Source organism: Macaca fascicularis, chromosome 7, assembly GCF_037993035.2.
Source record: "Macaca fascicularis isolate 582-1 chromosome 7, T2T-MFA8v1.1".
Classification (NCBI taxonomy): Eukaryota; Metazoa; Chordata; class Mammalia; order Primates; family Cercopithecidae; genus Macaca; species Macaca fascicularis.
Genome location: NC_088381.1, coordinates 45597183 through 45608744, shown reverse-complemented (window position 1 = coordinate 45608744; position 11562 = coordinate 45597183). Strand labels below are relative to the sequence as shown.

The 11562-nt window shown below is 41.8% G+C and overlaps 1 pseudogene; it reads right to left on the bottom strand.

Moving 5' to 3' along the window:
* Window positions 1-4896: 4896 nt before the first annotated feature.
* LOC102127537 (anamorsin pseudogene) lies at window positions 4897-7564 on the bottom strand (annotated as a pseudogene).
* Window positions 7565-11562: the final 3998 nt, after the last annotated feature.

Sequence of the window (11562 nt, the reverse complement as noted above, 5' to 3'; positions counted from 1 at the left end):
TTAGTTTTTCTCCTTTCTGCATTCATAGCTCCTTTCTCTGACACGTGCTGTCCTTATTATATCCACTTATTTGGTCAATATGCTAAGTGCATCCAATCTCCCATGTTCATTGCCATCCCCTCCCCAGCATGGTAACCTCTTCATCGCGCCCACTCTCTGATGCTCCATTCCAGGTCATCCCTCTGCCAGTGTACCCTCTTCACCTCGCCTCTTGAAATCTTCACCTTGAAATCTTCTTTGAGCCTCCCCTCCAGTAGATGCCCTCCTTACTCCACTTACGCTCTGACTCCCCATGCTGGGCCACCTTCACAGCAACACCCCTCTCACCGGGCTAAGGCTCTAATTCCCCGGGTTGGGCTATCTCTCCTATGGACTCTGCTCTCCTAGTTCAGGCTCTGATATGCAACACTGGGCTGCCCCTATCTGGATATCTGTCTCACCCTGGGGCTCCTACTCCAGTACGCCATGCTGCACTGTCCCTGGACGTGACCACCTCTCTTTCTCTCTCTGCTGGAGCTCTGAACTCCTCCATGCCAGGCTTCCTCCTACATGACTGGCCTTCTCTCCCTACCTGGGCTCTGACCATGCCAGGACTTCCACTGTGGGGATGCTTTACTCACCTTTCTCAGGCTCTGATAATACTGTTCTAACCTATTGCAGCTGCCTCCCCCTACCTCACCAAATCCCCATCATGTGGCATGTTCTTACTAGCCGTTTATACATCTTCCTTTGTCAAATGTCTGATTGGGTTTTTGCCCACTTATAAAGTTGTTTTTCTTGTTTATTGGTTTGTAGGAGTTCATATATTCTGGATCCAAGTCCTTTTTAAATCAATACATTGAGAATGTTTTCAACCACACTGTGGCCTGCTTTTTATTTTCTTAATGGTATTGAGCAGAAATTTTTACTTATTACAAAGTCCAATGTGTAAGTTTTTAATTTTATGGCTAGTGTGCTTTTTTGTGTGTCCTGTCTGAAACACTTACCTAAATTCAGAAAGATATTCTCCCATTTAAAAATAAATTGTGTATGCTGTGAGACAGAGGTCAAAGTTATTTTTTTAAATGCAGATATCCAGTTTTCCAACACCATTTATTGAAAAATATATTCATTTCCTGATGAATGACCTTGGGTCTTTTGTCAAAAATCAATTACCAGGTGAACGTGGTGGTTCACACCTGTATTCCCAGCATGTTGGGAGGCCAAAGCGGGAGGACTGCTTGAGATCAGGAGTTCAAGACCAGCCTGAGCAACACAGTGAGACTCTCTACAAAAATTTAAAAATTAGCCAGGTGTGGTGGTGTGCACCTGTAGTCCTAGCTACTCAGGAGGCTGAGGTGGATGATCACTTGAGCCCACGGGACAGAGGCTGCAGTGAGCTATAATTGTGCCACTGCAGTGCAGCCTGAGAGAGAGCAAGGCACTATCTCTAAAAAATAAACAAGTAAATAAATAAATTGCCATATATTGGAGATTCATTTCTGGACTCTATTCTATTCCATTGATCTGTAGTCTATCAATACACCAATATCCCATGGTACTTGGTTACCATAGCATTTATTTATTCATTCATTTAGAGACAGAGTTTTGCTCTTGTTGCCCAGGCTGGAGTACAATGGCACGATCTCGGCTCACCACAACCTCTGCCTCCCGGGTTCAAGCAATTCTCCTGCCTCAGCCTCCTGAGTAGCTGGGATTACAGGCATGTGCCACCACACCTGGCTAATTTTGTATTTTTAGTAGAGGCAGGGTTTCTCCATGTTGATCAGGCTGGTCTCAAACTCCTGACCTCAGGTGATCCGCCTGCCTCGGCTTCCCAAAGTGCTGGGATTACAGGTGTCAGCCACTGTGCCTGGCCACTATCGCATTGATAATCAGGTGGTATAAGCTCTCCAATTCTGTTCTTCTTTTGCAAGATTGCTTTTCCTAGGTCTTTGAATTTTCTATATCTAACTATGTGTATTGAAAACCATGAGTCTACAGCAATTCTTTATTTTTATTTTTAGTAAAGACAGGGTTTCCCAGCCTATTGCCCAAGCTGGTCTGGAACTCGTGGGCTCAAGCAATCTGCCCACCTCTGCCCCCTAAAGTGCTGGGTGGGATTACAGGTGTGAACCATCATGCCCATCTATGCCAACACTTCTAATTCCAATCCAATGCCATGTAAATATAAATTCTACACTCAGCTTGATTTGCTACAAAAAAAGTACTGCTTGGTATTTCGATCGGGATTATGTTGAATCTATATATCAAATTGGGGAAAATTGTTACCCTAATAATACTAAATTTCTATTCTATGAACATCATATATTGCCATTCATTTAGGTATTTGGTAAATTTTCTTACAATGTTTTATAGTTTGGAGTATAAATGTTTTGAAGATATTTTATCAAACTTATTCTCAAATATTTTATACTTCTGAAGAGTATCATAAGTGGTATTTTTAAAGTTTTTATTTCAATTGTTTGTTGGTAGCATATACAAATATAGTTGACTGTATATTGACTTTGTATTACACAATATTTTTAAATTCGCTTTTCAGTTTTAGTATTTTTTCATAGATTTTTAAGGATTTTAAATGTAAACAATCATGACTGCCATAAAGACAGTCTTGCTTCATTCTTTTTCAATCTGCATACCTATTTCTTTTTCCTGTCTTATCACACTGGCTAGGACTTTCAATATAATGTCAAACAGAAGTGGTGATAATGCATAGTCTTACCTTTTCCTAATTTTAGGGAAGTATCATTCTGGCGCTGTCACCCATGCTGGAGTACAGTGGCACAATCTCAGCTCACTGCAATCTCTACCTCCTGGTCTCAAGCAATCCTCCCACCTCAGCCTCCCACAGCTTGGTTAATTTTTTGAATTTTTTTGTAGAGACAGGGTCTCACTATGTTGCCCAAGATGGTACATTTAATTTTCTACTTATGTTATAAACCTTGCAAATATTTGTTATAATTGTTGTTTTAATAGTAAATGGTCTGCTGTGAGGCATGCTGGCTCACACCTGTAATCCCAGCATTTTGGGAGGCCAAGGCAGATGAATCACCTGGTCTCATTAGCAGTTCGAGACCAGCCTGGCCAACACAGTGAAACCCTGTCTCTACTAAAAATATAAAAATTAGCCGGGTATGGTGGCAGCTGCCTATAATCCCAGTTACTAGGGAGGCTGAGGCAGGAGAATTGCTTGAACCCAAGAGGTGGAGGTTACAGTGAACCAAGGTCATGCTACTGCACTCTAGCCTGGGTGGCAGAGCGAGACTCCATCTCAAAAAAAGAAAAAAAAGGAGAATGGTCTTCTTTCGTATTTACTGGGCAGGATGACATGGGATCATTTTCTTTTGACCTGATAAATTACTTTAGGATTTCTTCTCATGTTAGTCTACTAGGTGTGCAACTTCACAGTTCTTATTTGTCTGAGGACATTTTTTTCACTTTCATATTTGAAGTTCTTTTTTGGTGGAGGGTAACAGAATTCTAGGTTGACAGGGTTTTTGTTTAGCTTTGTATTTCTTTCAGCATTTTAAAAATGTTATTGTCTTCTGCTGTCCATAGGTTTTTGATAAGAGATCAGTTATCTTTACTGTTGTTCCCCAAGAGAAATTGTATCATTTTTTTCTCTGACTGCCTTTATTGTTATTATTATTATTTTTGTTGTTGTTGTTGAGACAGAGTCTCACTCTGTCACCCAGGCTGGAGTGCAGTGGCCAGATCTCAGCTCACTGCAAGCTCCGCCTCCTGGGTTTACGCCATTCTCCTGCCTCAGCCTCCCAAGTAGCTGGGACTACAGGCGCCCGCCACCTCGCCCGGCTAGTTTTTTGTATTTTTTTAGTAGAGACGGGGTTTCACTGTGTTAGCCAGGATGGTCTTGATCTCCTGACCTCGTGATCCGCCCGTCTCGGCCTCCCAAACTGCTGGGATTACAGGCTTGAGCCACCGCGCCCGGCCTATTATTATTTTTTTTAAGGCTGAGTCTCACTCTACTGCCTAGGCTGGAGTACAGTGGCATGATTTCTGCTCACTGCAACCTCCGCCTTTCCGGTTCAAGTGATTCTCCTGCCTCAGCCTCCCGAGGCACCCACCACCACGATTGGCTAACCTTTGTATTTTTAGTAGAGGCGAGGTTTCACCATATTGACCAGGCTGGTCTCGAACTCCTGACTTGAGGTGATCCACCCGCTTCATCCTCCCAAAGTGCTGGGATTATGGGCGTGAGCCACCACGCCTGGCCCCGGGTTGCTTTTAAGATTTTCTTTTTGGACCAGGTTTGGTGGCTCATGCCCGTAATCCCAGCAGTTTGGGAGGCCAAAGAGGACGGATCACTTGAGGTCAGGGGTTCGAGACCAGCCTGGCCAACATGGCGAAATCCCATCTCTACTAAGAATACAAAAATTAGCTGGGTTTGGTGGCACGTGCATGTAGTCCCAGCCACTCAAGTGGCTGAAGCACAAGAATCGCTTGAACCCAGGAGGTGGAGGTTGCAGTGAGCTAAGATAGTGCCACTGCACTCCAGCCTGGGCAACAGAACAAGACTTTATCTCAAAAAAAAGATATTTTATTTTTATCTTAAGTTTTCAGAAGTTTTATTGTGCTGTGCTTAGGTGTGCATTTATTATCCTGCTTGAAGCTTTTCAAATCTGTGGACTTTATCATTTATTAGATTAGGAAAATTCCCAGCCATTATTTTTTCAAGATTACTTATGTTCTTTCTCTTTCTCTTCTCTTTCTAAATGCTAATTACACATACGTTAGACCTTTTACCTATGCCCCACATCTGTTATTTTTTATCCCCATTATGTTTTTTCCTTCTGTGTTCCATTTGAATATTTTATATGACTATTTTTGAATCTAGACTGGTGCTGTAACCATTCAAATAGTTCTTAATTTCAGATATTTCTTTTTTTTTTTTTTTTTTTTTTTTTTGAGACGGAGTCTTGCTTTGTCACCCAGGCTAGAGTGCAGTGGCCGGATCTCAGCTCACTGCAAGCTCCGCCTCCCAGGTTCACGCCATTCTCCTGGCTCAGCCTCCCGTGTAGCTGGGACTACAGGCGCCTGCCACCTCGCCCGGCTAGTTTTTTGTATGTTAGTAGAGACGGCGTTTCACCATGTTAGCCAGGATGGTCTCGATCTCCTGACCTCGTGATCCGCCCGTCTCGGCCTCCCAAAGTGCTGGGATTACAGGCTTGAGCCACCGCGCCCGGCCAATTTCAGATATTTCAACTTGCATTTATAAATGTCCATTTGACTCCTATTCAGAGATTCAAATGATCAGTTAAAGTACTTTATCTTTTCATCCATGTTATCCATCTTTCCAATTTTTTAAAACATACTCATGATCATTATTTTGAAGTCCTTGTCCACTAACTCTTGTATCTGAATCATCTCTGGGTCTGCTTCTTTTACTGTTTTATCTCATGATTGGTTGTTTCTTCCTTTTTCTTTTTTTGTTGCATGTTCAGTGATTTTTTTTTTGTATGCTGGATATAGTGATTAAAACAGTGGATGGGCTCTAGATTATATTCTTCTGCATGTTTAATCTTGTTCTAGCAGCAAATTGAAATTTAGCCCTCACATGCCATAATTGACACGTCTTATTTGAGAATTACAAAATTGGATCATGATCATATTGTAGCCTATCAAAGTGCTCTAGAAATTTTCAGTGGTTTACATGAAGTGGTCATGGGTGTCTGGAGCACCCTGAAACTGTATCAAAGTTGTACATATTTCCAAACACTTTTATTTTATTTATTTTCAAGATATGCAGCAAGTTTAAGACCTGAAGGTTAACAGAAATGACAACAGGACACAGATGCAATGCTACAGTAAAATGGGGCTGGGGGTAGAACAGGGCAGAGGGACACTGGATATCATCACAACCACCAGTGAATGACTCCTCTGGTGCCCTGAGGTCATGAGACACTTGACTGTGTCACAAAGAATGAAGTAAACGAACAACTCTGAAAGACAAGTAAGGTGGCAGCATTGCTGAGATTAGACTAGGGGCCAGGGCCTGGAGCTTTGTCACAGAGTGTTGATGCTCAAGCATGCCTGGGCTCAAGAGTGTCTGGTCAGCATTTTAACATAAGGAGAAGGGCTTCTTCAGGACATACTCCCTTCTCTTAACACGAGGTGAAGAAACCCATCTCATTCTGGGTAACGGGGCCCCATAATACCTTGGTCTTTTGATACACAGCAGCACTACACACAACTGTGCCCCCCAGCCAGCTTCACTCTGTCTGCTAAGCACCCACTTTGCAAACGGATCTCAAACAGAGAGAAGAAATCCAGAGGAGGTGGGAGGAGCACAGTGGTGGGATTTGAGGAACAGGAGTTGGCCAGAGGAGCAGATGTGTCCCATGTCAGGTCCCTCCTAGGCATGGTGAAGACTGCTATCGCTCAGAAGCACCTTTTCCCCAAGTTTGAAGGCTGGCATCCCAAGGTAGGGGCGGCTGGCACAGCGGAAACTATCGCCCAGATAGCAGTTTCCACAAGCTGACTTGGGTTGGGAGCTCATTTGCTCCCTTGACTTCTCTTTTTCCAGTTCTTCAGCAAGGCCATGGGTGCAGCTCTGGCAGGTCCTCCTTTTTTTCCCTTCCCCACAAGCAGTCCACAGGGGAGCCAGATCTGGCTTCTTCAAATCTTCTGGATCCAGCAGCTCCTCTGAGTCAATGAGAGCCATGTTGTCATCCTCCATATCATTGGCTGAGAGGGTCCACAGCTTGGCAGCAGCAGGGTACCCAGCAAACTTCACTGAAGATGACGTCTTGGTGATGGAAAGCTTAAGCTAACTAGAAGAACCTACTTCAAAGTTTGCTTGGTTTTTTTTGCTTGTGATCTGAACAAACAGCAGGCTGTCACTTTCATGACCCAGGTGTTCTTGAACAGACTGTACCTCCTCAGGGCTTAAGGGCTCCCACGGCAGCTCTTTCACTTCCACAAGACCAGAAGGAGTCAAGGCTGAACACAGCTTGCTGTCTTCGCTTTGCTATTGTTACCTACAGCTGTCTCTATGGTTCTTTCAGAAAAAGACATCCACTAGGCTGAAGGATCCGGGCGATTTCAGGCAAAAATCTCAGCACTGTGCAGAGTGGTACTTCCCAGGCCTAAACCCAACAAAATAATGTCAAAGCTGGATTATTTGTGGGCAGACTGCAACAGGTGGTTGATGTTTTCCACAGACACGCGGCCTTTATTGCCAGTTAACATTTGAAGTTTATCCACCAGATCTTTCAGAGCCTCCACTGGGGATGACTTATCCCAGACCACTGCCATAAACTGGCTAGCAGAGATCCCGAGGTCTGCCATTCCTGCAGTGCAGTGCTGATGAACCTAAAAACTGCCGCCTGGGCTCGCTCCCAGCTTCTCCTCAGTCGTTGACCCCACGCAAACATTTTCAAAATGAAAAGCCACTCTCGTGTTCTCCTCCCTCTGTGCACTTTGCTGTTGGTGTGACAAGGCATCTAAAGATGTTTCTGGCTTTTTTTTTTTTTTTGGTAAGGTGGTGTTAACTATGTGGTTATTGGCTAGAAATTCTAAGTTATCAACTGTGTGTGTATATATGTATATATTATATATAAAATACACGTATATATTATATATAATATAATGTATATGTATATAATATATGCATATATTATATATAATATATACCTATATATAATATATACACACTATACATATAATACATGTATATATTATATATGTAATATTTATGTAATATATGTAATGTATATATTATATTGCATATATGTATATATAATATGCATATATAACATATAATATGCATATATTGTATATTTTATATATATTTGTAAAAAGAACAAAACAAACGAGATGAATTCTTGACACTCCCTGCTTGGCGTCGAGGCAGTGGAGAAGATGCCTTTTGGAGGGGCGGTAGCTCAGGGCGTGCACTGCGAGGCTGGGCCTGTTGACTCTGCAGTGGCATCCATTTAGCTTCAGATTGTCTTGTTTCTGTATATAGTGACAGCATTCTGCTGCCATCTTAGCTGTGGACAAAGGGGGATCAGCTGGCATGAGGAGCTTTTTTGTTTCCTTTTGTTTTGTTTTAGTTAAGTGCGGTCGTTTTTAAACTTTGTTTCTAAACAAATTGTAGAACTCTTCACTGTCAGCAAAGCGAAGAGCCACTGTATGAATGAAAGTTCAAGAATCTTCCATACTTAAACACAATTTGTTATTTTGTTGTTATTTTTTGTATGTTTAGAATGTTGAAATTTTTTGAGGTTAAATAAATGGCATTACATTAAAAATAGATAAATAAGTAAATAAATAAATAAATTTAGCCTTCACTCCTACTGTGTAACACTGGTAATTCATGGTCCATAATCCTAGGATGTGGGCTTTCCAGTCTCTGTGAATACCTCGGCATCCATGAAGGTTTACACATTGTACATTAGAATGAGCCTAACGGCTTGCATATCCACATTATTGTGCAACCTCTGAAATCTCTGTTCAGCTCTCAGCCTCCCAAAAACTATTATCTGCTAGACATTCTGAAGTCTTGCCCTGAAAATACAGATCTTAACAGTGCGCTGAATAGCTGAGGGAAATTTTAATGCAATTTGCGAGGGCTCCTTTTCTGTAGCTCCTGTCTCCTTGCCCTCCAAACCCAACTGTGTTAGAAGGCCTGAGCTCCAATCTTTGTTTCTTCTGCCCAGAGACACTGCTGCTCTCTCTTTGGGCTCCATCTCTCTGTGCTGGGATGAATGTGAGGTTGGCCACAGGCTTCCTTTTTCTGAAGGATAATAATCCAGTGACGCATGTTGTCATTTTACGTAATGTGTCTAGCTTCTATTGTTGTTTACATCAGAAAGGTGAATCCAATACCAGCTCCTCAATCATGACTGGAACTGGATGTCAAGAAATTTATTTTTTTAAAGGAATAAATTTGAAAAACCATTATGCTTTCCCCATCTCTAGTTGTAGTGCACGGCTACACATAAAAAGGCTCTTACCACATACTCTGACTAAAATTCAGATTACAAGTTGTATTTTCCTGGCCAGTTCTAAGAGCCAAGAAAGTTCTATATTTTTATAGGGTTCTGTCTTTTATTTTCATACCTTCCATAAAACACTTAATCATGGCTGGGCGCGGTGGCTCATATCTGTAATCTCAGCACTTTGGGAGGCTGAGGTGGGTGGATCACCTGAGGTTAAAAGTTCGAGACCAGCCTGACCAATATGGTGAAACTCCGTCTCTACTAAAAAGTACAAAAAAATGACCGGGTGCGGTGGCTCATGCCTGTAATTCTAGCACTTTGGGAGGCCAAGGCTTGTGGATCACCTGAGGTCAGGGGTTTGAGACCAGCCTGGCCAACATGGCAACACCTCGTCTCTACTAAAAATACAAAAATTAGACAGGCGTGGTGGCGGGCACCTGTAATCCCAGCTACTCAGGAGGCTTAGGCAGGAGAATCGCTTGAACCCAGGAGGTGGAGGTTGCAGTGAGCTGAGATCACACCACCACATTCCAGCCTGGGCAACAAGAGTGAAACTCAATCTCAAAAAAACAAAAAACAACCCCCAAAATGATTAATAACAAGATAGAATATATTTGACCTAATCTTTGAGGATTTTTCTTTTATTCCTATAAGAGGAATAAAACTTTAAAATTTACTTTTTTTCTTTTTCTTTTTTTTTTTGAGACATTTGGTTCTTGTCACCCAGGCTAGAGAGCAATGGCACGATCACAGCTCACTGCAACCTCCACCTCCAGGGTTCAAGCAATTCTCCTGCCTCAGCCTCCCGAGTAGCTGGGATTACAGGTGTGTGCCACCATGCCAAGCTAATTTTTATATTTTTAGTAGAGACAGTGTTTCATCATGTTGGCCAGGGTGGTCTTGAACTCCTGACCTCAGGTGATCTGCCGGCCTCAGCCTCCCAAGTGCTGGGACTACAGGCGTGAGCCACCGTGCTCGGCCAATATTGATTTTCATAATAATAGCACACTATAAAAAAAATATTTCTTAGGTCAAAGACAGAACATGGAAGTACAAGTGCTCAGATTTCCTTCAAAAGTGAAATAAGAGGGAAATAGATGAGTTTTGTTACCCCATTTTTTTCTTGCTTTTTGGTGAAAACAAAATCTAAAGGAATAAAAGCCGTGCCCAAGTACCTTCACTAAAAATGGCTTGTACACAAAATTAGATCAGAGTTAGGAAGATCTGTAATTCCTATTTCTCCTACAAATTGTCTTTTAAGACAATTCAATTCCTGGTTAGGGCCCTAAAATAAAAGACAATTCCTGGGTAGGAGCCCAAAATAAAATCTTTATAGTAGAAAAATCTTCTGTGTTATGGTCATAGAAACTGGAATTTATTTTTGTTTCCTTCATTTTGGAAAGAATAAACAAGTTACTTAGCAATCTGTTTCCCCAATACCCTATTGTTATTTACTTGACATTGAAGATTAAAGTTATTTAAACGTTTCAAAGATACTTTTTAAAGTCTGGAGCTCACTATGTTTAAAGTATTCATTAAGTCATTAAATATATATTAAATATTTAATGTTCAAATAATGGAGGGGTAATAAAAATGAATCAAACATTTTTCTTCAAGGATTTATTGTAATTTTGTGGGAGAGGTAAATAAGCACAGCATGTGGAAGAAAGCAGCCACTTGCTATACTTTACAATGTTATGCAAGTTCAAGGAGAGGAAAGCTCTTGTTTGTGTGGGTAAAGTGGATCAAAGGTTTCAAAGGAGGCAGTGATATCAAATGTGGTCTTAAATTTTGGGTAGAATTTTGAGTGGTGGGGAAAAAAGGATAGACTGTACAGGTGCAATAACTGCATAGTCAAAGAGAGGAAACAAAAAGGAATAATGGAAGGTCTAATTTGCCTGGAAATTAGGAGATAACACTGGAAAGGTAGTGTGAGGTCTTCTTTGGGGAGTTTTAATGCCAGGTTGGGGAAAGCAGGCCACAGGGAACCAGAGAGGCTGTTGTTGACCAGAGGAGCACTGGAACTGGAACTCAGAAACATTCATCTGGCCACAAGACCACATCAAGACCTCAGGGCCAGTGCTGATCTAGGCAAGACTTTCCAACTACCCAATCTTGAACAAGGTAGTGAATTCTCATAAAATTAAATTCAATGTAGAGGAATGTCCTATATTCTAAAGCTGAGTCCTCTCTACATTACCATTCTTAAAATAGTCTATAGAATAAAAGATAAGTTTTTTAAAGAATGTCTTTATCTGGCAAAATTAAAAGTTTGGAATTCTATGTTGGTCCTAAACCCTTTTTTGAAATGTTATTGGTGAGAAAACCCAAAGCCTGGGAACTCTTAGCACACGGTGCCAATTTAGACATGAGAGAGTGGGGCGAGCTTGCTTGGATAGAGTGGTGAAAAAGTGGGGCTGGTAGGAGGAAAGGTAGTTGGAAATTTAGAGGACGAGGTAACTATTTGGTTATGGGAGTCAACAGAGGATAATTCCAAGGGTACCATTAATCAAAACAGGAGAGCCAGGAGGATAAAGGTAGTTTGGTGGAGGCAGAGTAGGCAGAGGCTGGCAAGGAAGAGATTCATTTTGGAAATGTC